Source organism: Mus caroli, unplaced genomic scaffold (genome assembly GCF_978045245.1).
Source record: "Mus caroli unplaced genomic scaffold, Mus_caroli_1 scaffold_2, whole genome shotgun sequence".
NCBI classification, from domain to species: Eukaryota; Metazoa; Chordata; class Mammalia; order Rodentia; family Muridae; genus Mus; species Mus caroli.
In genome coordinates, this window is record NW_028227257.1 from 120,504,679 (window position 1) to 120,530,799 (window position 26,121).

The window sequence follows — 26,121 nt, forward strand, 5'->3', positions numbered from 1 at the left end:
ATCTACTTACTCCAAGTCAATTTGGTTTTAGAATTTTAAACAGATTTTTAAAATAACATAAAATGGTACTTTTAGTTTTAGTAGCCTTGTGAGTATGCTGTGCAAAAGAATGAAAGGAAAATTGTGAGAATTGGGGAAAACAGCTGAGAAGCTATATGCAAAGAGAAAACAAACTGAAATGTAGGGTTAACAATTCACGACTTGTAACTTAGATGTGCATTTTGTATTAGGATATCAGTAAAGTGGTTTGTATCTTTGACTCTATCACTGTCTGGTTAGGGGAACTTGATCAGGGAAATTAACTGCCCATCTCATCAGATTATTTTTCTGTAATTGAGAAGACTGGACCTTATGCTTCTCAAAGTAAAATGCTTGCAATGAGCACTTTACTCAAATGAAGTTTGCTTTGGTGCTGAAATGTTTTAATTACTTAGCATTAAGGAACAACAAAGCCCTAGGAAGATATTCCATGATTCTGCTAGTGATGTCACATGGTCTTGGACAGATATCCTCTAGCTGTAATTGGAAAGAAGGTTATAATTGCACTCATTTTGTCTATGAAAGTCTGATGGTGTGATTTTATTACCAGAGAAGTTCTTGAGTTTTGGGGATTTTGAGGGGAGGGGTGTATGTTGAGTCAGGGTCTTTCTATATCTCTCTGGCTGTCCTGGAATCCACTACATACATCAGGCTTGAACTCACAGAAATCTGCCTGCCTCTGCCTCCAGAGTGCTGAGACTAAAGGTATATACTTTTCCTTTTAAGACTATAATGCCATCATTTTTCCCTTCCCTTTCCATCCTCCAAACCCACCCATAAACTCTCCTTGCTTTCTTTCAAATTCATGGTCTTTTACATGTTGTTGTTATACACACACACACACACACATATATATGTGTGTGTGTGTGTGTCTGTATATATATATATATATATATATATACATGTATATATATATATATATATATATATATATATATATATGAAATGGATGGGTAGATAAATAGATAGATAGGACCTGCTCAGTCTGTATAATATTACTTATATATCTATGTTTTCTTCATTCTTAAATATTTATTTGGAATGCTTTGCAGACCACTAGGTGGGGATGTAAACAATACAGCACTGTTTCTCTTATAATTTGCTCTAGAGTAACTTTACACAGCCTTCACTGTAGTTCCCAGAGAAGAGCGGATAAGGCAGAGGCATGGCCGTCCGTAAAGGCACTTGGTTTCTCTTTGTAAATGCTGTGACAGCCTGGATTTAGAGAAACTCAACTTCTGAAACTATGAAGTCCTTTTTGCTTAAACGGTGTATTGTGAAACCACAGCATTGACTTTGAATGACTCCAGGGTCAGAAATTGTTAGGTGTTTTTATCTTGTGGACATTTCTTGATACATGTTTAATTATATTAAATCAGAAATGTTTACATGTTAAAAAGGTAAAGTATGGGGCTATAGAGATGACCCTGTGGGTTAAGAGCACCTCCTATTCTTACAGAAGACCCGAGCTCTGTCTGCAGAACGTGTGTCAGGTGGACCACAGCAGTTTCAGGCCACTCAGTGTCTGCTTCTGCCTCCCAAGAGTGTTTGTACATATGTAGTGTAAGTTATTTCCCAGTAAGAAGAGAACTGACAGTTCTTTAGAACTGGGAAGTGCTTTATCTTAGAACAAAGATCAAAATATGTGTACATATATACATAAATATATACAATAAATAGAAAATATATATAAGTTGGTGGGACTTACAAAGCATCTTTCATTTTAAAGTATTTTCCATCTGTTTAAATGTTGCAGGTCAAATATAAGATTTGTTGGGTTTTTGTTTGTTTGTTTGTTTGGTTGGTTGGTTGGTTGGTTGAGACAGGGTTTCTCTGTGTATTCTTGGCTTGAACTTGCTCTGTAGACTAGGGTGTCCTTAAACTCAGAGGTCTGCTTGTCTCTGCCTCAGTGTAGAGGCAGTGTAGAGGCAATCTATCTTAAAATAGATTTTGGATAAGGGAAAAGCATAATCAAAATGTGTTTTATGATTTTTTCAATTAAAAAAAATTAACTGTACCAAATTTATTTTGTATACCAAATAAAATATCAGTACAACTTCTATTTTACTACTGACTCAGTAACCAGTTTGAGTGGTTTGTTATTGTCTCATTTTCCTTTTTAAGAGTAAACAGATATTTATGTTTCATTAACCATGTATACTTATACTTGCTCTTTCAAAGAAGACAGTGACAAATCATAAATGCTTTTAAAAATATTTAATTTTATTTATATTTACGTGTCTATACAAATATTTGCCATGAGTATGCTAGTACCTTTCACAGTCCAGAAGTGACCATGGACTCCTCTGGAGCTGCAGTTCCAGATTGTGATATTGGTACTGGAAACCAAGCTCAAGTCCTTTGGAAGAGCAAGAAGCACGCCTTGAAAGCACTGAGCTATCCTCCAGCTCCCACTTATGTCCACTTTGTATGCTTTTGATTAGCTTGGATTTTATCTACTATGTCTGCGAAGTGACTTGCCAGTTCGGAGAAATCCTCCCTGTTAGTTTTACAGCTTCCTGATTTATTGTGCTCAAGTGTGTAGATACTCTGTTTTAACTTACCAATATATGGGACATTATGCTTTTCTAGTTCTGGAATTACACGGAATGTAATTCATGGCCTTGCCCATGTGTATTTTATAGGTATAAAAGTATTTCTTCACCGTGTATTTAGGAAGGGGATTGTTAGCCAGAGATAGCCACATATATCCTTCATTAACATTCTTAGGTTCTTCTCTGTAGACACTGGGAGACTTTATATTCCTTGATGCAGGAGGTAAATTCTTCTTTTCCTGAAGTCCCACAGTTTTTATGGTCAACCTTTGATTTTTTTATTGGTCTACGAGGTGAGAAATAGTACCTTTTTAAAGAGACTGTACCGTGCTAGTTTACTTTTCTCTTAATATGCCCTCTTGTGTCTAACAAAGAGATCCTTTGTGTTATTTTCTGAGCCATCTGTAAATGTCTTTTGAGGATATTTTAGGCCTTGATTTAAGAGACAGATACATTAGGAGCATTTCCCCTTAACTCCTTACCTGGGGTTTGTGCTGCACTTACTTTCTTTGTGCTTTGTCTGTGGACTTAAGACATTCTTTATTGTGGCTTGCTTTGGTTTGCTTTGAGACTCTGGATTTGAACTTGTGACCTTTCTGAGTACTTATCATGCTTGCCATGCAAATATTCATTTTAATAGATCGTGTTTATCACTCTTTTATTGCATCTGTATTTTTTTAAAGAATTATTTATTTACTTTATGTATATGCGTACACTGTAGCTGTCTTCAGACACATGAAGAGGTCATCAGATTCTATTACAGATGGTTGGTTGCTGGGAATTGAACTCAGGACCTCTGGAAGAGCAGTCAGTGCTCTTAACCGCTGAGCCATCTCTCCAGCCCCTTGCATCTGGATTTTGAGTTCTACTTATGACATTGTCCTTTTTACCTAAAATGAAAGAAGTTGGCAAGGCTGGGGCTTTGGCTCTGCAGTAGAGCACTCTTGCAGTCCTTCTGTTGCCCTGAAAGAAGGGAAGAGAAACAAAGTGAGGGGGAGGACAAGGAAATTAAAAGGAGAGATGGCTCCGCAGTTAGAGTACTGTCTGCTCTTCAGAGAACCCGGTTCAATTCCCAGCACCCTCGTTGCTGCTCACATCTGCCTGAAACTCTGGGCTTCTGACATACACACACACACACACACACACACACACACACACACACACACACACACGGACAGGAAGGAGAGGAAAGAGGACGGCAGGATGTCAGCCCGAGCTCCCTTGCCTTTCCTACCTCACTTCCTGTTTTTTGGGTTTTTTGTTTTTTTTTTTTTTTTTTTTTTTTGGTTTTCGAGACAGGGTTTCTCTGCGTAGCCCTGGAACTCACTCTGTAGACCAGGCTGGCCTCGAACTCAGAAATCCGCCTGCCTCTGCCTCCCAAGTGCTGGGCTAAAAGTCGTGTGCCACCACGCCCAGCTTCCTACCTCACTTCCTGTTTTACATTCATTCCCTTAGTCCACTTGGGAGCTTTGCTTTTGGCTATGAAATTTTCTCAGTATTCTTTATTAGAAGTATTTTTTCTCCTATTCTTCATGGATAGTACTTTTAAAGCATACTAAATTTCCAATTCTATGCTTATATACATTTCTGGAAATAATCTCCCTTATAGTCTCCTATCTGTTCATATGTCAATGCCACAATATTTTAACTATAAAAGCTTTCTAATATGTTTTCATGCCTGAAATACACGTTTTCTTCTTTTAAAAAAAGATGGTTGTTTTTACTTTATGTGTGTGGTTGGTTTACTTGAGTGCATGTGTGTGCACTGAGTGTGTACCGATTAACAGGAGAGGCTGAAGTGGTGTTGGCTCACCTGGAGTGGGAGCCAGAGGCCGCCGTAAGCTGCTTTGTGGGAGCTGGGAACGGCACCCATGTCCTCAGCAAGAACATGTTCCTAATCCCTGAACCATCACCCCAGTCCCAGTGCTTTCTCCTGCTGCTTTTTCAGGGGATTCAGCATCCTTACTTATTCATTCTAACTTTAGTATCAACTTGTTCAGTCTCTGCCAAGACTGGTTATAAATTAATTTTACTGGAACTTATGTTTTACTAGTGCTGAATCATTCTGTTGATGAATGTTGTATATTTTTACATTCTTTCAAAAATTACATTTTGTAATGTTTTTAGGTATATTTTATCTTGGTAATTTGTCATTTGTTGTGTTTTAAGGCCTAGAATTCAGAGATTCATACATACTAGCCAGACTCTAGCATTGAGCTATGTTCTGAGAAAGGTAAGGAAATTACCTTTCTCACTACTGTTTAAATTGATTTTCTCTTCTTCTTCTTCTTCTTCTTCTTCTTCTTCTTCTTCTTCTTCTTCTTCTTCTTCTTCTTCTTCTTCTTCCTCTTCCTCTTCCTCTTCCTCTTCCTCTTCTTCTTCTTCCTCTTCCTCTTCCTCTTCCTCTTCCTCTTCCTCTTCCTCTTCTTCTTCCTCTTCTTCTTCCTCTTCTTCTTCCTCTTCCTCTTCCTCTTCCTCTTCTTCTTCCTCTTCTTCCTCTTCCTCTTCTTCTTCTTCCTCTTCTTCTTCTTCCTCTTCTTCTTCCTCTTCTTCTTCCTCTTCTTCTTCCTCTTCTTCTTCCTCTTCTTCTTCCTCTTCTTCTTCCTCTTCCTCTTCTTCTTCTTCTTCTTCTTCTTCTTCTTCTTCTTCTTCTTCTTCTTCTTCTTCTTCTTCTTCTCTCTCTCTCTCTCTCTCTCTCTCTCTGTGTCTCTCTCTGTCTCTCTCTCTCCTCCCCATCTCCGTCTCTCTGACTCTCTCTGTCTCTGTCTCTCTGTCTCTCTCACACACACATATACATACACAAAACAAAACAAAACAAAACAAAAAACAGAGCACTCTGCACAGCATGATATGCTAGCAGGTGTTCTTCAACTGTATCTGCAGCTTAACTGTGTCTCAGCAAGCTAGCCTGGAGCTCACTGTAGCCTAGGTAGGCTCAGGGTTTTGTTGTTGTTGTTGTTTTCTTCTGCTTCCACCACACGCAGCTTCTGTTATATCTTAGAATTCTTTGCTTGTTGATTGGTATAAAAATGAAAAGATTTTTCATCCCAAATATATACAGTGTGCAAAGTAAATATAACTGATGACTGTATAACTGATAACTAGACCTATAAATAAGGCTTCCCCTGCTTTGATGTGTTCAGAATTGCTGAAAAGATATTTAAACATGGAGTGATATGAGTGAAGACCCAGAGGTAAAAGCAAACTTCAGATTGAAAAAAAAAAAAAAGGTCTTCAGGGGCTGGAGAGGAGGCTGGGCCTCGGCGGTTAAGAGCACAGACAGCTCTTACAGAGAACCTAATTTCCGTTCCCAGCGTGTGGGTCCAATAGCTCACAACCGAGGCCTGTAACTCCAGCTCTGGGGGGTCTGCTTCCTTTTTCTGGACTTCATGGACAGGGCACTTACATGCATAAGCACACACACACACACACACACACACACACAGGGAAGGAGGGAGGGAGAGGGAGACACCATCCACACTGACCGGTGCACTTCAGAGAGGCTAGCATGGGCCCATCTGCATGTACTTCCCTTTTCTGCAATCTCTGCCTTGCAAGTAGTGGTCAGGGTCAAAGTTTTGAGTCAGAAGGCTAAAGTGTTTCGGTGTTGCTCTGTTGGTGTTCAATGTTCTGTGTGGCTAGCAGCTTGAGATTCTTGTATAAATTACTAAATACAGACTAGCCATATTTCCTAGCCTCATTGCTAATATTGTTCCCTTCATAAGTAATAGAATAGCTGAAAAATCATAAACAGAAAAGTTAACCGAGGAAAAGTGAGACACAGACCAAAGCTCTAGGTGTGAGTCCCTGTGGGGAAGCTGAAGCAGGGAATAAATGAAGCAACCCTGGGAATAGGGGGTGAGGGAGGGGCCAGACTGGCAGCCCCACCCAAAGGGCAAACCTAGAGCTTTCCACAAGCTTTAGAGCCATTGGAGGAATTTGCTGTAATCATGACCCCTTCTGAAGGAGAGACAGTAAAGTGCTCTCGGGGACCTGAAATCCAGGATGAGTGGTGTCTGTGCTGGAGGGTGGAGGAAGGGCCAGGTTTACAGTGCTTGGGGTCACATGGGTTGGAGACAGGTTTCCTTTTGTAGCCATGGCTAGCCTGGAACTCACAGATCTCTCTGTTGTGTCTCTGCCTCTCAAATGCTAGAATTAAAAGCTTGTGTCATCATGCCTGTTACCAGGTTCTTGGCCGTTTGTCCAACGAACTGAAAATAAAGGCTCACAGAAATTTGCAGAAGTGCTAATATAATTTCAAAATGAAGTGGTAGTACAGATTAGAAAAAGATACCTGTCAAGAGTGTCTGTGGGTCACGTGACAGAGTATTCAAGGGCCCTGATGATTGTATGGGGTTTCCTTTTATGGGGTTTAAGTGATTTCTAATGGTCTATATTTTGGTTGATAGATTGGATCATGTAATCATTTTTTCTGCTGTGTATGTCCCCAGAAGGCATTAGATTTTAACCTTAAGCATACTCAGTCATGCGTAGGCATAAGGTGGTAAATAGGCTTTCCTCTCTAAAAGTTCACATGAGGACACAGTTTCGCATTAATATACAAGCACCCAAAACCAGTTTAGACTGGATTGCCTTTTAATTTATATTTGAAAAGAATATATATTTGAATTTCATTTGAAAAGAAACATCCTATGGGTGGTTATTGTTAGGGGAAGAGCAACAGATCATTGTCCAGAGAATAGGTAGCTTGATATAGGTGGGGGTTTCACTTGGTTGCCAGGTACATTGTTTGGAGTTGAGTACATTGTTTGGAGAGGAGTTTGTGTTGTAGGATATTTGATCACACTGTGAACCCCAAGATTGTGTTGTTTACTGGAAAACCCTGCTTCTAGTTGTGGTGTGGCTCAGCCCTTACTAACACACCTTTAATCTCAAACAATGAAGGTCAAGTGTTAGTTTGTACAAGGAAGCACCCATGTCTAAAAGTGATGTCTATTTGAGTGGCAGACAAAGTGATGAACCAGAGAAAGATTTGACAGAATAGGATATGCCCAACTCTCATGAATAAAGAGAAAGAAGGGAAGGAGACAGTTTTACTAAGACAGTTGTACAGAAAGAACATGCTAGATGCAGGTGAAGACAGAAAGACTCAGAGAATGAGAAGGACCCAGAACATCAGAACATATTGCCAAAGTTAGTATGAGGTCAGGCAGAGCAATTCAGGAGAGGCCAAGAGAAACCAGATTGAATCAATCAGCATGGAAAGGAGTTTGGGCCAGAACAACCAAGTTAACTAGGTAAACAGAAATCAGAAAGAACTAGGGAGGGGTGAGCTTATTCAACAGCAAGTCTCAGAGGCTGAAAACATTCTAGGCCTAGATTAGATTTTATGGAGGCCAGAAGCTTCCAGGACTAAGCCTAGGTTAACAGATGGAGGCAATAAGCCTTGGAGAGGACAAAATTGCTTCAGGCGAATAAAAGATACATGCCATCAAGCAGTTTGTGTGCACAGTGCATGCAGCTAAAGGAGCTGGTCTGCCAAGACCATAATTAGAAAAGAGGGATGCACATACCTTAGTCTCTAAACTGTGTGTGCTTGCCTGTCTCAGTTGGATGCATACACATTGAGAAGGTGATTCAACAGGGCTTAGGTGATTCTGCTGGCAACCTCCACAGCCTGAGGAGCTCCACTAATCTTTTAGTGGCCTCAACCCAGGCCAAATTGGGATTTGTGGTTTGGATGTAGGAAAGAAATTCAGGACTAGCCAGTATGAAGCAGAGATTTTTGTTAAAGTTTTTTTGGTTGGTTGGTTGGTTGGTTGGTTGGTTTGGTTTTGGTTTTTAGAGACAGAGTTTCTCTATGTAGCCCTGGCTGTCTTGGAACTTGCTCTGTAGATCAGGTTGGCCTCAAACTCAGAGATCTACCTGCCTCTGACTCCTGAGTGCTGGGATTAAAGGCATTTGGCATGTGCCCCTACTGCCCTGCTTCATTAAAGATATTTTAATATAGACTTTAAACATGTCAGCAGAAAAAACTAAGAAGACATGCTAGAGAGCATGGCTGTGGGCTCCAGAGTCGCCAAGTTTGCGTATGGGCTCAAGGGGGCGCTGTACTTGTCTCAGCATTGGGCACATATGCCTTTCTGGTGGTTCGTAAGGTACATCTTCATGTTTGCAAAGAGACCTTGTTTTGTTGTTTTTCTTCTCTCTCTCTCTCTTTAGATGAGTGATATTATAAGGTGATTTGGGCATAGCTTGAATGGAATTTCAGTCTCATAAGGTAAATTCTGAAGCCACCAGGGCTACACAACAGGCTTAGGACGCATCCTTTCCCTATAAATGGCTTTCAGGTGAGATTACTAGAAAATTGCAGGTTTATAGCTATGAAGGGAGAAGGGCTCTAAGCAGTTGTTAATAGTGCTGCAATTCTTGTATCTCTGAGGGGAAGAGGCATCAACATGATTTCTGAGTAAGGGGCTCTGCTCTGCTCTGCTCGAGTGTCTCTGTCTTGCCTCAGTTCAGTAATCATTTCCGCTACTTACACTGGGTGGGACTGGAAAGTTGTAAGTAACATTGGCAGACAGGGGTTTGAGTTCCCAAGTTCTCCCTCCTCCTGCAGAACTCTGCTGGTTACTTCTGACACACTTCAGACAACATCTATTGGCTGGGGCTTTAGCCAATTCAGGCTGCATAAAGACAGTGGTGTCTAGGGGAAGTGAGAACCTACTGGCCCCACAGACTACAAAGCTAAGTGTGACCAGCATCATGTTCTGCTGTGCACTGAAGGGAGGCATCTGTAGTGAATGCAGTGTGACGGACAAGTGATTCTTGACCAGCCTTGCCACCACAGTGGTTAGGGTCAGAGCCTGGCCCCACCGTGGCTCAGCCACCCACCTCCAGAGGCCAGTTAAAACACTCATACACAGCATAGTTAAAGACAGAAAAAGGAAATTTATTACATGTAGCCACAATTGAATGGGAAGAGGAACAAAGGTATACTAACCATCCCTCAAATTCATCTTCAGCTTCCTGACTTGAGTTTTTGTATAGTGTGTGTGTGTGTGTGTGTGTGTGTATGTCTGTGTGTGTGTGTGTGTGTGTGTCTGTGTGTGTGTGCGCATGTGCGTGTGTGTCTGTCTGTCTGTGTGTGTGTGTGTGTCCTTGTCCATGTGCACTTGGAGTCCAGAAGGTACTTGGTATGGAATATCTTTCTCCACCACCTCCACTTTATTCTTTGAGATGGGGTCTTTCATTGAAGCTGGAGGTCCCTAAGTCACTAGCCAGGCTTCAGGAATCTGTCTGTCTCCACTTAATACCTGGAGTCTAAGATCTCGACACACACCTAGGCTTTTGGGTTTTTGTTTTGTTTTGTTTTGTTTTGTTTTGTTTTATGTGGGTTCTGAGGAACTGAACTTAGGTTCTCATGGTTGGGTGGCAACCACTTCACTGACTGAGCCAGCTTGCCAGCTCAGGCTTAGATTTAAATGGAAGACAAGGGTGTGCATGACTAAGCACACTGGCCAAGGTGTGGTCATGTTCATCACTGCTTGGCTCCAGTGAAGTGACCTGGCTTGATTAGCTGTCAGGACTGTGTGAGGTAAACACCCATCTGAGAGACAAGCACCTCCTGTGGTTAGCACTGTGCCCAGGTTTTTTCTTCTCGCAGGATCAAATTCCCTGGAAAATTCCAAATTTCTTGGAGCTACTGTTTTCAATAGTATGATGGGAAGGCACCCAAGTATCTTTAAAACGTTTTCAGTCCTGCTAGGATGGCTTGAACCTAGGCAAAACAGCCAGAACAGGCAAAATGGCAAAGGACTATGCTTCAACACTCACTGCCCTAAACACAGGCCTGGGAGACCTGGATCCAGGAAGAAGCCATTCCAATTCTAACAATTGAGTTTTACTATGTTTAAAGTATTTCTAAACTTTTTGTTTGTGTGTTTGTTTTTGTTTTTGGTCTTTTTGAGACAAGGTTTCTCTGTGTAGCCCTGGCTGGCCTCTATAACTCAGAGATCCATCTGCTTTTGCCTCTGAGTGCTAGGATTAGAGGCCTGCTCCACCGCCACCACAACCGTCGTATATTAAGAATTCTGTCTCTGTTAAGGGAGTGAGAGATAGACAGCCCTAATAAACACAGTGAAGGCATTGAAAGTATGTGCAACTGAATCATAGCAGAAAAATCCTGGATGTTAGGAAAAGCTGTGGACACCAGCTAGAAGAAAGTTGCATGTAAACACTGATGGCCTGTTTACAAAGACTTTGTGTCTTTATAACACATAATGACCCCTCTTAAGTGCAAACAATAAATAAATGACAACCAATACTGCCATGTCTCACACTTACCTCTCAGAACCAATCCAGACATGGAATTCCAGTATAAGCACGAACTAAATTAATTCACAAGGAATACACGAGCATTGGGAATGTCTGCTTGAAGAAATGTTACACACAGGAGCTAAAGCAGGGTCAAGTGTTTGCCTAAGAAGCCTCAGGCTCTGGAATCCGCAGCACTGTATAAGCCGAGGCAAGGGAGCGCACATCTGTGATCTCAGCACCTAAGAAGTGGAGGCAGGAGGATCAGAAACCCAGGGTCTTCTTCATCTACAAATCAAGTTCCACGCCAACCAAGGACATATAAGGCCCTGAAAGAAAGAAAGAAGGAAGGAAGGAAGGAAGGAAGGAAGGAAGGAAGGAAGGAAGGAAGGAAGGAATAGTAAAAGAAAAAGAAGCAGCCAGGACTGGCCATTCACAGAAGAGGAAGAAAGTCATACATCGACCCAGGAAATAATGAAGTTTATGATAGAAGAGGTGTCAGCATATCTATTTCACTATACCAGTGAGCCCCTAGGAGATGCACAAAAGAAAAATTGAATAGTATTTAACCCAGTTAGGAAAACTATCAACAGAATTACAGGAATCAGCAAATACTTCTCAATATTAACATAACATAAAATGGTCTTAACTGGGGCTGGTGAGATGGCTCAGTGGGTAAGAGCACCCGACTGCTCTTCCGAAGGTCCAGAGTTCAAATCCCAGCAACCACATGGTGGCTCACAACCATCCGCAATGAGATCTGGCGCCCTCTTCTGGAATGTCTGAAGACAGCTACAGTGTACTCACATATAATAAATAAATCTTTAAAAAAAAAAAATGGTCTTAACTCTCAAAAGATGCAAACTAGCTTATTGGATTAAAAAATAATTTCCATGGACTGGAGAGGTGGCTCAGTGGTTAAGAATGCTTATGCTCTTGCTGAGGACCTGAGTTTGGTGATCTACCCACATGTAGTTCTCAACTACCCATGCCTCCAGTTGCAGGGGATCTTTTTCTAATCTCTCCGGGCTCCTGCACATATGTGATGCACAGACACACACTCAGGCGTGCGTACACACACACAGTTAAATAGTAAATATAATTTCCCTGCTATTTATTATATGCAAGAAACATGCTTCAATGGCAAAAGCACACATAGACTGAAAATTGGAGGGCTGAAATAATATTAGAAGTTGGAAACAGATTCTGTGGTAGTTTGAATGAGAATAGACTCCATAGGTTCATGTTTGAATGCTTGGACCTGATTGGTAGAACTGTAAGAAAGATTAGGGAGTGTGGTTTTGTTGGAGGAGGTGTGGCCTTGTTGAAGGAAGTATGTCATTGTTCGTATGCTTTGAGGGCTCAAACGCTTAAGCCAGGGCCAGTCTCACTCTATGCCTCTCTGAGTCTCTCTCTCCCTGTAGCCTGCAGATCAGGATGGAAAGTCCTAGCTGGTGGTCCAGACTGTCTCTGTCTGTTTCCCACTATGATGGTCATGTAACCCTGTAAAACTGTGAGCGAGCCCTCAGTTAAATGCTTTCTTTTATAAGACATGCCTTGGCCATGGTGTCTCTTCACACAGTAAAACAGTGACTAAGACAAATACTAACCATAGATTTCTCAGCACAAGGGAGGCCAAGGCAGGAGACATTCTCTGAACTGGAGACCAGCCTTGGGTACAGAGTGACTTCCAAGCCAACATGGACTACTGGCGAGATTGTGTATCAAGAAAACCCTGCAAATATTGGCGTGTGTAAGGAGCCGTCCTCACATTCGCCATTATAAGATGGCACTGACACCTGTGTTCTAAGTAATAAACAAACCATCTGCACATGCGCTGGGGTAGTTTCCCACCCCATGTGCTCTGCCTTTCCCGTGACGACAACTCTGGCTGATGGGCTGCAGCCAATCAGGGAGTGACACGTCCGAGGCGGAGGACAGTCCTCCATAAAAGGGAGGGGGCTCCGCCATCTCTCTCTCTCTCTCTGGCTCTCTTCTCCACTGGCTCCTGATGGGGTAAGCAATAAAGCTTGTACCGCAGAAGATTCCGGTTGCCCTGAGTGTGTTCTTACCAGGGGGAACAAAAGCGGCGGGCAATAAATGGTGCCGGAACCCGCGAGCTACTACATCACTGGGAAGGAGGGGTTAATGAAGTGTTCCCGGAAAACAGACTGTTGAGAAGGATCCGGTGTGGATTCAGAACTCTTCAGCTGGGGAACTGTGGTAATGAAGTGTTCCCACAAAACAGACTGTTGAGAAGGATCCGGCGTGGGTTCAGAACTCTTCAGCTGGGGAACGGATGCGCGTTCGTTACAGCTTTACAAGGTATGTCTGGTCTTGAACTTTCTCTAGTGTTAAAAGCCCTTTTATTTCTTTTCACATGTCAACAAGTGGTTAAGGCAGGGTGGAGAATTCTGGACAAAATTCAAGACAGTCTATCAGAAGTAAAGCGGGGAGAGAGAGCAGGAGCAAAGAGGAAACATGGCGCGCCAAATAAGTATACAGGCCTTTCCACGGGTCTTGAACTCAAGGAAAAGTTAATGTCAGGGAAGAATACCTGGGGAGAGATTAGAAGGAAAGAGGAGAAAAAACAAAGGAAAAAAGAAAAGTTAATGTCAGGGAAGAATACCTGGGGAGAGATTAGAAGGAAAGAGGAGAAAAGAGATGAGTTTAAAGAGCCAGTTCTTAGTAGCTGTAAATCAGATGAAAAAATTAGCCCTTCTGAGAAAACAGACTTAGAGGAGGGAGCAGCTCGTTATGAGAGAGAAATGCGAGCTTATAGGTCAAGAAAGAAGCCAAAAGCGGCTGGCAAAGGCCAGCTTGCTGCTCGGCCTCTGGGCAGTTGGCTTCAAAGTCATAGTGCACCTCCGCCCTATGCGAGCCCCCTCCCTGCGTAGTGCGTCAGCCCTGTGCAGAGAGGCAGTGCGTGGACTCGTTCATTTCAAGAGAGGCACAAAGGAAGATACAACAGGCATTTCCGGTCTTTGAAGGAGCCGAGGGTGGGTGTGTTCACGCTCCGGTAGATTATACACAGATTGAAGAGCTTGCCGAATCGTTCCGTAAATATGGAGTCAATGCTAATTTTACCTTGGTGCAGTTAGACAGGCTTGCTGGCGAGGCATTAACTCCTGCCGATTGGCAAATGATTGCAAAAGCCGCTCTCCCCAGTGTGGGCAAATATATGGAATGGAGAGCACTATGGCAAGAGGCTGCACAAACGCAGGCCCGAGCAAATGCTGCCGCTTTGACTCCAGAGCAGAGAGATTGGACCTTTGACCTGTTAACGGGTCAGGGAGCTTATACCGCTGATCAAACAAATTATCACTGGGGAGCTTATGCCCAAATTTCCTCCACGGCTATTAAGGCCTGGAAGGCGCTCTCCCGAACAGGTGAAGCCACTGGACAATTAACAAAGATACAGCGGCTGAACGTCATTGTTCAGAGCCAGATAGGCCCAAAGAGATGGTTAAATGGAAAGATGTTTTAAGTAACAAATGGAAAGGACCGGATCCTATTTTGATAAGATCCAGGGGAGCTGTTTGTGTTTTTCCACAGAATGAAGACAACCCATTTTGGATACCAGAAAGACTCACCCGAAAAATCCAGACTGACCAAGGGAATACTGATGTCCCTCATCTTGGTGATGTCCAGTGCGATAACAACAAAGGGAGAGCAGCGTTGGGAGATACAGAATTGGACGGCTAAATTTGAACAGACCCTTTGAAAATTGAGACTTGCCCCACGCACTTGGACCTGTCCCTGACCTAAGGACTATCTTTTCAACATTTTCCTTCTTTAAAGAATGGGTGGGGGTGGAATTATTTGGAGCTGTTCTTTGCTGTGGATTAGTGTTGCTTCTCTGATTGGTCTGTAAGCTTAAGGCCCAAATTAGGAGAGACATGGTGGTTATTTCCCAGACGCTTGCAGCACTAGAACATGGTGCTTCCCCTGATATATGGTTATCTATGCTTAAGCAATAGGTCGCTGGCCACTCAGCTCTTGCACCCCACGAGGCTAGTCTCATTGCACGGGATAGAGTGAGTGTGCTTCAGCAGCCCGAGAGAGTTGCACGGCTAAGCACTGCAGTAGAAGGGCTCTGTGGCATTTATGAGCCTATTCTAGGGAGACATGTCATCTTTCAAGAAGGTTGAGTGTCCAAGTGTCCTTCCCCCAGGAAAAACGACACGGGAGCAGACCAAGACCCCTTCGGGTGATGAGCCTGGGAGGAGGTTTTGTGTAAAGCCCCTATTTTACACACTGGGGATTTGACCTCTATCTCCACTCTCATTATTATGGGTGGCCTATTGCTCTTAAATAAAAGAAAAGGGGGAGATGTAAGGAGCCGTCCTCACATTCGCCATTATAAGATGGCACTGACACCTGTGTTCTAAGTAATAAACAAACCATCTGCACATGCGCTGGGGTAGTTTCCCACCCCATGTGCTCTGCCTTTCCCGTGACGACAACTCTGGCTGATGGGCTGCAGCCAATCAGGGAGTGACACGTCCGAGGCGGAGGACAGTCCTCCATAAAAGGGAGGGGGCTCCGCCATCTCTCTCTCTCTCTCTGGCTCTCTTCTCCACTGGCTCCTGATGGGATAAGCAATAAAGCTTGTACCGCAGAAGATTCCGGTTGCCCTGAGTGTGTTCTTACCAGGGGGAACAAAAGCGGCGGGCAATAGGCGTGGTGACTTGTGACTGTATCCCAACACTCAGGAGGAGTTCATGAGGATTGACATGATTTTGGTAAACCAGAAAAAAAAAAAAAAAAACAACAATAAATAAGACCAGTTCTCCTGATGAACATAGATAAAAGAATTCTCAATAAGATACTTGCAAAATGAAATCAGCAAATAATTTTTTAAAAATCTTGCATCAAATTCATTTCACTCCAGATAGTCAAAGAATGTTTAGCACGTGCATAATAGTAGATTTAATTCAGCTCATAAATAACAACCGGAGACCAAATTCACAGGAGCACCTCAGTGGCTTAAAGAGGTGGCCAACAGAATCTAATCTAACATCCTTCATCATAAAAGCCCTGAAGAAACTAGGCAGAGAGGGAACATACCCCAGGATAATAACGACTAAATAGCACAAACCTTTAGCCAACATACGAAATAGGGAAAACTAGATGCATTTCCTCGAAAACTGGGAGCAGAGTAAAAGTATGTGCTCCAGGGCTGGGAAGTTGGCTCTGCAGGGAAAGGTGCTAGCCACACTGGCCTGTCAACCTGAGTTTGATCCACAGAACCTACATAAAGAGATGGATGCAGCAGCATATATCTGCAACCCCAGCATCCCTACCACGAGATGGGAGCTAGACTTGGGTGAATTGGCTGAAACTGTGAAAGTTGGCTCTCCTGCAGTGTGCATTCAGCACAGTGGTGGAAACAGCCAGAGACCTTGTCTCAGCAAGGTGCAAGGAGGGAACCTTCTCTTCAAAGCTGGCCTCTGAGCCAGGGCGGGTAGCACATACTTTCTTGCTAGGCAGGTGGATCTTTGTGTGTTCAAAGCCAGCCTGGTCCACATAGTCAGACCCAAGACAGGTTACATAGAGAAGCCCTTTCAAAAACAAACAAAACATTTGGGGAGGGGTTGATATTGTTGAATTGTTAGGTAAGGCAGAGCAGTCAAGGAAGAGGAGGACATGAGCCTGACACTGTGAGAAGTCAAATCCTCCATGCTTGAAAATGATAGGTTCCTGTACTTCAGAACTCTGCAGTCTCTACCAGAGGCTTACAGATGTAGCTTCCCTGCTGGAATTCTTGCCTAGCATGCACTAGGCCCCGGGATTGATCCCTCACAGGCTCTAGCTGGAGTGGTGGCACAGGGCTTTATTCCAGAGCATGGGCTGTGGTAACAGATCAGTAGTTCAAGGTTATTTACACAGTGTGAGGCCAGCCTGAGCTACATGGTACGGAGTCTCAGAAAAGCAAAACATTTCACCAGTAAGTTATTAGATCTAATACACTTTTAACAAAGTAACAGGTTACAATATCAATGTAAAAATATCATTTGTTTTCTATGTACCAATAACAAGCACAGTGAAAAAGGGGAGAATTGACAGAAAACACTGTTCACAGTAACCTCAGAACCAGGAAAAAAAAAACCAAACAGGTGTAACCTAAGCAAGAAAACGAAAGATTTCTACAATTAAAACTCTGAAGCAAGGAATTGAAGGGGACACTCAAATTGGGAGCTCACACAATAGAACTAATACCGTGAAATTGTCTATGTTGCCAAAAGTATTCTATATGTTCAGTGCAATGCCGTCAAATGTAAATGTATAACAACAGTCCCCAAGTTCATTCAAAATCACCATAGGCCCCCAAACCCAAAGCCATCCCTAGCCAAGCCATCCCTAGCATAAGGATAATGTTGGGCAGGGGGTAGTGGCACGTGCCTTTGGAGGCAGGAAGATCTTCGTGACTTTGAAGCTAGTCTGGTCTACAAAGTGAGTTCCAGGACAGCCAGAGCTACATAGTGAGACCCTGTCTTCCAAAAACAAAAAACAAAATAAAACAGTAAGGCTAAATGGATTGGAGACAAGACTCAGCAGTTAAAAGGGCATACTATTCCAGAAGACCTGAGTTCAAATCCCAGCACCCTTATCAGGCAGTAACTGCTTGTTAATCAAGTTCTAGATGGATTCAATATCTTTGGCTACTGGGTCTTTGCTCACAGACAGACAGACAGAGCGAGCGAGTGAGCGAGCGAGTGAGAGAGAGAACCTATTGATCTACTGAGTCCATTCTGTGTTGCTCATGTGCACATGTGTTAAAGAATGACCACGTGGGATGGGATAAGCTGTCAGGGAGTTTGTCCTTGGAGAAAACTGATTCTCCCTTCCTCAGCAGCCACTGACTGATTCTAGCTCTTCTTCCAGGGGTGGGGCTCTGTGAAATTTCTCTCATCCACATTGGTGTATCAGCTGGTGTTACCATCATGCAAGTCTTGGTTAGGCAATTATAGTGTTGAGATTTAATGGATGCAGCTTCTCTTTCAGGTCAAAAAGACACTAACTCGTAAGTGTCATGGTCCTTTGACTCATACCGTAGTTTCATCCCCTCATGAGTTATTTCTCCTGAGCCTTAGCTATATATAGGCTTGCACAGTAGATGCACCAGTGAAGCTTGAGCAGCCTGCAGTTCATGCCTGGAAGGCTCCTCCCTGAGGACCACGGCTCAGAGAAGCAGAAGGTGCTATGCAAGCTGACAAGCAAAAGCAATCAGTAGTCTACCGGCTGTAAAACCCATGAATCACAGTGATACCTGGTCTGGCAAGATATCCTCATCTGGTGCCCTAGTGACACTTTTACCTGTGGGTAGCCAACAGCTAATTGGACCTAAGACCTGCTCAGTAGGAGGGAATTCATGCCTGGTGCTATAAATCTAAACATTGTCCCATGGCTGATGAGGCCATAGACCCCAGAGGAGAACCTATTACTGCCGATGTGATTTCTTGTCTTTCTTTCGTGTCTTTTTTTATGTTTATTTACTTAGGAGCGGGCAGGGTACCACGGTGTACATGTAGAGGTCAGAGGGCAACTTGAAGGGGTTTGTTCTCTTCTTCCAATATGTGGGTCTCAGGGATCGAACTCAGGTCCTCAGGCTTGGCAGCATGTACCTTTACCCAGTGAGTCATTTCCCTGTAGCCCTACCAATGTGGTTTCTGTGTAATCTAAGTGCATAGCCTAGGCCCACAGATAAATGTAACTCTCATCCTTAATTAAGCTTCTTTTTGAAAAGATAGAAACCGTTACAGAGAGCAACGGTTGGGATTTCAAGGGGACAAAAAATTTAGAGGCTGGAGAGGCATCTATCTCACTGGTTCAAGATACTTGCTGTTCTTACAGAGGATCTGAGTTTGATTCCACTACATTGGGTGGTTCCAAACTACCTATAACTCCATTTCCAGAGGGATCCAATGCCTCTATCTTATGAAGAAAGTACAAATAATTTGAAAATATTTATAATCACTTATGTACAAGGACATTTACAATGCTGTTGTTAGCAGTAGAGCGGAGAGAAACCACATATCTGTCAGAAGGACGTGGCTCACTAGACCGTTGTATGTCACCACACCTCTGAAACACCAAGTATCGCTATAAATTACTGATCTGGCTTCTAGATTTAGGGGCCAAGGGGTAAAGGCCCCTGCCACCAAACCTGAAGGTTTCAGCAACTTGTCCTCTGGCCTCCATGCTTTCGCTGTGGCACTGTTCCCCATCTATCAATAAAAAGATGAAATACAAAGTTTTAAAGTGAAAGCCAGGAAGCTCCGCAGTCCTCCATTTTGTTTGGGAGTGGTTTGGAGAGGAGAACTGTGACGGCAGGAGGAGACGTGAAGAGCTTCACTCTCGGGACGAATATGTAACCAATGTCTAGGTGGCGTCTGTGATTGGGAAACTAAGCCATAAGTGCAAGTATCCGCAAAATATAATATGGTGGAAAGTATAGAGTATTTTAAAGTGAAGAAAAACACATACATACCTAAGTATATGTGTATATGTAAAAACGTGTGAAGCTGAGGACAAGGTTCAGTAGTAAGCACATGTTATCATAGTCAAGGCCCTGGGTTCAAGCCTTACCACCAAAATAAACAAATAAACTTCTAGAATATATTTCTTAGAGTCAAATTGAGAGATACACATATTCCCAAAGAAAAAAGCTCCCAGCCCCCCCTTCCCCAAAACAGTGATCTAGAAACCTACTGTAAGATGTGAGAAAATGTTAGATTCATTCATGGAAAGTAGAAGATAGCGATCATAAAGGTAAAAGAATTGGTGCACGGTGTGAGGGTGCACACGTCAAGTCCCAGCACTCAGACGCAGGCAGCAGGTCCTGAGCTCCAGCCTGAGCTGCACAGAGTTCCAGGCCAGCCTGGGCTACATAATGAGTCAGTCAGTCTCTCTCTCCCTCTTTCTCTCTCTTTCTCTCTCCCTCTCTCTCTCTCACACACGTACACGTACACACACACATACACACACACACACACATACCAGTATTTACTGAAGAAATATTTTAACCAGGAAATACTTTTAAAAATGAAGTAAAGTGGTCATTTATGAGGGAAAGAAAGGCTCAAATAGCCACTGTACAAAGTGAGGGAGACACCATTACAAATATCAAATATATCAAAATAAAGTAGCAGTATTGCAATGTATTGGGAATTTAGTGGAAATGTCAGAGTTCCTGGCTAAATGCAACCTACAAATATGTGGTTATTTTATCTCTTTGTTGCAACAACACCTTCTGATTATGTCACTACTACTTAGGAAAAAGGGACAGAATCTTTAAAACTGTTTTTAGAAAACACAATACAAGTGAAGCTTGCCAGCTTAGGATGAGACTAGGTGATGCGACACGGAAGGCTGGCAGTTATTGTTCAGAACTAAAAGTAAGATGAGCGCAGTGATGGAGGCCTGCCATCTCTGCAAGTGGGACGTGCAGGCAAAAGCTTTTTTAGTAAACTATTTGCTGTACAATTTGACATCTCAAAATAATTTTCAATAACATGAATGTCAGGAGCATTTGAAGGACTTTGCACCCATAGGACTGGTGGACAAAAAATAAGTAAATAAAATTAACCTTCCTCTAAAAGGCTTTAAAAATGTATCAAATAAATCACTAGATAGATGCTGTTTGGTTTGTCATCTTGAAATAAGAACACCTAGCAGTTAAGACAGTGATACAAGAAGGAAAAGCTGTCTAATGTTCGTGTATTGATGTGAGGGGTCCCTGCAGGTGTCATGGCAAGCTGGGAAAATGAACCTTGAAGAAGTAAAAATGAAAACTTGGTTCAGCCCAACTTGGTCAGCAGACTGGATGGAACGAACTTCCAGAGTCTGATGCCGGGAGATTGGTTCATTGCAGCACATTTAAATATAGTATAATTTGGAAAAAAACATTTCCAGGTATAACACAATCCCCAGTGCTCAAGGAAGCATAATCATGTTGAAGCTCAACTAAGGGTATGTGTCATTCCCACCAAGAGGATGGGTTCTGGAGATAAGCTATCTGTCCTAGCTTAAGGGGCTATGGAAGGCTCTGTTATACAGATAGTGTAAAGCTTGTTACAGATATTAGCCACCTCCAGTCCTGGTGGTAGGAGTTTGGGGAAGCCTCTGGCTATACAGATAACATGAGGGTCATTTAGACTACTCATCATGCCCCTAGTCATGGTTGTGGAGGCTTGATATGGCCCAACCCAGCAGAAAACATAGATCACCGAGCTTCTGAATGGGAAAACAGGAATTTCCTCCTGTGAGGAGACACACCTGTGTGATTATTAACATTCCTGTTTTCCCTAGTGATCTGTGGGTGCCAGAACCTTCAATTGCTCCCAACATTAATGATATTGAAAATTATTTTGAGATGTCAAGTTATTCTACTAACAAAAGTTTTCTGGCTGGTGGTGCCACACACCTTTAATCTCAGTACTTGGGAGGCAGAAGCAGGTTGATCTCTGAGTTTCAGGCCAGCATGATCTACAGCGTGAGTTCCAGGACATCAAGGGCTACAGAGAAACTCTGTTTGGGTAAACAGACAAGCAAAGCAAAGTTCTGTGGGACTAGGAATGTAGGGCAGTTCACAGAATGCTTGCCCTGGATGTGTGACTCCTGAGTGTGGTTCTGAGCTGCACGCTCACACAGAAGTGAAGTAATGTATGTGTGATTTACTTCAGATAATCTCCTGAGGCAAGGAATAGAGAAAGAGAACAAGAACAAGTATATCCAAGTATTTCCTAGTATCTGAAATTGTTTTAAAAGGATAAGTAGGGGTTTGATACTACCATTTCTAATATTCATAGCCCTTTAAAATGTATCTTATAATTCTTAAAGGTTTAAAAATGAACCAAATGTGGCACACACCTTTAATCCCAGCACTTGGGAGGCAGAGGCAGGCAGATTTCTGAGTTCGAGGCCAGTCTGGTCTACAGAATGAGTTCCAGGACAGCCAGGGCTACACAGAGAAACGCTGTCTCGAAACAAACAAACAAAAAATGAACCAAATGCTTTCTAGTTAAACCAGAGAAATTTTTGTTGCTGTATCAGAGATACAGGAGTAGGATGTATCCGTAGGGGCTGGAAAGATACCTCAGTGCTGAGAATCCTTGCAGAGGACTGAGTTCCTCCCTGGCACCATTATAGCTCCTCACACACATCTGTAACTTCAGCTCCAGGGGCATCTGATGGCTGCATTGACACACACACACACACACAAATAAATCTTACACATAAATAAATAGACATAATTAAAGTAAATCTAACAAAAACAACACAAAGCTGGGAGTAATTACTTCAATACAAAGCTTTGGAGGCTTTTTCTTGGGATTTGTTCAGTTACGAGCACAGGCTGTTCTAGAGAACCTGGGCTCAGTTCCCAGCACCCACATGATGACTCACAATACCTATAGCTCGAGTTCCAGGGGATCCATCTTCCAGTCTCCAAGGACAGTAGCCTACATTCATGCATGCATGCATGCTGGCAAAACACCCTGAGATACAAAATAAAAGACCTTTTAAAAAAATCTTTAAAAGATGCTAGGAGTACTATGCCAGGGCCTAGCAAACATAAAAGTGGATGCTCACAGTCAGCTATTGGATGGATCACAGGGTCCCCAATGGAGGACCTAGAGAAAATACCCAAGGAGCTAAAGGGGTCTGCAACCCTATAGGTGGAACAACATTATGAACTAACCAGTACCCCGGAGCTCTTGACTCTAGCTGCATATGTATCAAAAGATGGCCTAGTCGGCCATCACTGGAAAGAGAGGCCTATTGGACTTGCAAACTTTATATGCCCCAGTACAGGGGAACGCCAGGACCAAGAAGTGGGAGTGGGTGGGTAGGAGAGTGGGGGGGGGGTATGGGGGACTTTTGGGATAGCACTGGAAATGTAAATGAGGAAAATACCTAATAAAAAAATTAAAAAAAAAAAAGATGCTAGGAGTAACCGTTTTGGTAGAAACTGCTTTGTTGACCTGAGAGATGTTTAGTGGCTAAAACCGTTCACCACCAAGTCTAATGGTGCCTCAATCCCCTGAACCTGGAAAGTTTCTAATAGACATACTAGATACTATATTCCTCTTAACAAAATGTATAGCCCACAGCAGATGAGAGTCTAGGAAGGCTCACAGCACACTGTAGGCAGAGTGTCAAGTTTTGTTATGGAACTACAGTGACCCAAGTAAATTATAAAAAATCAACTTGTCTATCAGCTTAACATTAGCATAGATAGCTTGTAAGTAAAGAAAGTAGATAGCAGTGGGGGCCAGATGCAGAGGGTCTGCCTGGTAGACAAGACACCAGACAGAAAGATGAGGTGAGTCAGGTACAGGTTAGAATGGGGAGGGCTCTTCCTGGGAAACAAAGACTAGACACATGACTGTCTGACGCTTAACAAAGAAATCTGTAAACCAGACAAAGAAGTGCTTTTCATACTAAAGACTAATACTTCATGTGCCAACAGTTTGTTTTGCTCAGAAAAATGTAGATGCCAAAAGACAATAGAATATCATCTTCAAAGCTGCCACAGTAGATAAGTTAGACCTGATTTCCAGGTCCAATGGAGGTATCCTTTAGGAATAATGACAGAATTAAGTCAACTTTATAAATGGGAAACTAAAAGACACTTGTCTTCAGCAGACCTGTGCTACCAGAAGTGACAATGGAAGTCCCTCCTGTGAAGAGGAAAGGACACTGACAACGTGTGGATCCTCAGGAGCAAACCAAGTCAGCAGACATGGTAAATATCTGCTTACAATAAAACACTGTTTCTATCCTTCTAGGCTCTATTAAAAGATGTATGGATAGTTAAAGCATAATAGTCCCCTAGCATTTTCAATGTAGTTATTGCTTACATATATAATAACGCGAATACATAAAACTGTTAGGGGCTGGTGAGATGGCTCAGTGGTTAAGAGCGCCCACTGCTTTTCCAAAGGTCCTGAGTTCAAATCCCAGCAACCACATGGTGGCTCACAAACATCCATAACAAGATCTGATGCCCTCTTCTGGAGTGTCTGAAGACAACTACAGTGTACTTACATATAATAATAATAATAAAATAATAATAATAAAAAACTGTTAGAAAAAGCTGGGCACTGTGGTACATGCCTCTAATTCCAGCACTGAGTAGACAGAGGCAGGAGGATCTCTGTGAGTTTGAGGCCACCCTGGTCTACATTACTGAGTTCCATGACAGCTAAAACTGCAGGGAGAGACATTGTATCAAAAAATAAAGAGACCAAACAAGCAAACAAACCCCCCTCAAACAAAAATAAAACCCCCAAGAACAAAATCGAATGAACAAAACCAAACAAACAACAAAAACCTTCTATAAAATGACAAGAAAATATACAACATAGGAAGAAGTAGGAAAGTTCTATGTGCTTTCATGATCTCTGTTGACATTTTACATAAAAACAACAACAACAACAACAACATTCTAGTTGAACTTTGACAGACTGGGTTAGAGTGGCTGGAGAGATGGCTTGGTGGCTATATAGCACCTGCTGTTCTTCCAGAGGATCCAAGTTCAGTTCCCAGTACCTACAGAATGGCGCCAGCCATCTGCAACTCCTGGTCCAGGGGATCTGATACCCTCCACAGGCACCAGTCATACATGTGGTGCGCATACATACACACACATATATGTATACATACACATGTATATGTCATACACACAAGATAAGTAATAGATACATCAATTTTTAATGACTGAATTATATATCATAATCATAGAGGAACTACTAAATAATACAAAGTAATATAGTTGATGAAGCAATAAAAACTTTTTTCCTTAAATGAGAATTTGTATTCCCTTAAATAAGAAATTTTTCCCTTAAGTAAGATTTTTCTTCTTTTTTTTTTTTTTTTTTTTTGTTTGTTTTTTTGTTTTTTTGTTTTTCGAGACAGGGTTTCTCTGTGTAGCCCTGGCTGTCCTGGCACTCACTTTGTAGACCAGGCTGGCCTCGAACTCAGAAATCTGCCTGCCTCTGCCTCCCGAGTGCTGGGATTAAAGGCGTGCGCCACCACGCCCGGCAAGATTTTTCTTCTTAAATAAGAATTTTTTTCAATAAAAACTTATAAATGAAATGCTAAAAATATTTAAATTAGAGGAGGAATAGGAACAATTACAAGAGTTAAAAAAATAGAACCAAATGATAAAATTGAAAAATCTAATTAGATCAATAATTACCTTAAATATTAAGTGCTAAGTACTTCAATTTTAAAGAGATTGTCAATGCAGGTATAAAGAACATCAAGCTATACTATCTGTAAGAGTATAAGTGGGCTGTGGTGGCTGGTGATGCACGTCTTCAATCTCAGCACTCAGGAGGCAGAGGCTGTTAGTCTCTGAGTTCCAGGCCAGCCTGCTTTACAGAGTGTGTTTTAGGACAGCCAGGGCTATACAGAGAAACAATGACTTGAAAAAACAAAAATGAAAAAAAAAAAAAAAGACTAAAACCAGTATAAGTATAAAAAGTTCACCTTTGTTAAAAATGAATACCAGGGGCTCGAGAAATGGGGCAAATTAGCAAATATCTTAAAAAATAACAACAGACTACTAAAGAAATTAGAGAAAAAAAGGAAAATTAAAAAAAAAAAAGTCTGTCCAGATTGTATGAAAATACAGTGTGCTGAAATTCGGAGAAGAAGATCAGTGTGTGAAGAACACAAAGCTCGCGCTGCTTACGTCAGAAAAGAGGATGGCTGCGTGCACAGGGAGTCCTGAGTGACGCAGCATTGCCTAGACCCCAGATTCAATCCCGGCTCAGAAGCTACTGTAAAGCCAGTGTGACATGTGACAGCACAGGCCTTTAGTCCCAACACTCGGGAGGCAGAGGCAGGTGGATCTCTGAGTTTGAGGTCAGCCTGGTCTACAGAGGGAGTTCCAGGACAGGCAGGGCCACACAGAGAAATTCTGTCTTGAAAACCAAAAAAACAAAGAAACAGAAAGAAGAAGCTATAGTGAGAAATACAAAGTAAATCCAATGAAGACAGACAGACAAGAGCAGACATCTGCAGTCCAGAACCAGAAAGTAGAACAGCCAATCTAACTCTGAAAGACAGCACTGACTGATGAACACCAGACAGTGGTGTGGCAAATCTCAGCAGCTGGGAGGCAGAGGCAGAGGCAGGTGGATCTCGGTGAGTCCCAGGGCAGCCTGGTCTACAGAGTTCCAGGACAGCCAGGGCTGTTACACAGGGAAACTGTCTCAAACAAACAAACAAACAAACA

At 42.5% G+C, this 26,121-nt stretch overlaps 1 protein-coding gene across 21 annotated transcripts in view; it reads left to right on the top strand.

Moving 5' to 3' along the window:
* The window catches only part of Baz2b (bromodomain adjacent to zinc finger domain 2B), a 390,581-nt gene that overhangs the window by 99,593 nt on the left and 264,867 nt on the right, over positions 1-26,121 (top strand). For 20 of the 21 annotated variants that reach the window (XM_085834857.1, XM_085834859.1, XM_085834860.1 and 17 more), the window contains one exon: positions 23,523-23,622. The gene's annotated coding sequence lies outside the window, so the exon portion shown is untranslated. Of the gene's footprint in view, positions 1-23,519; positions 23,623-26,121 lie in introns of all 21 variants that reach the window. The other variant, XM_085834858.1, reaches the window with a different exon arrangement.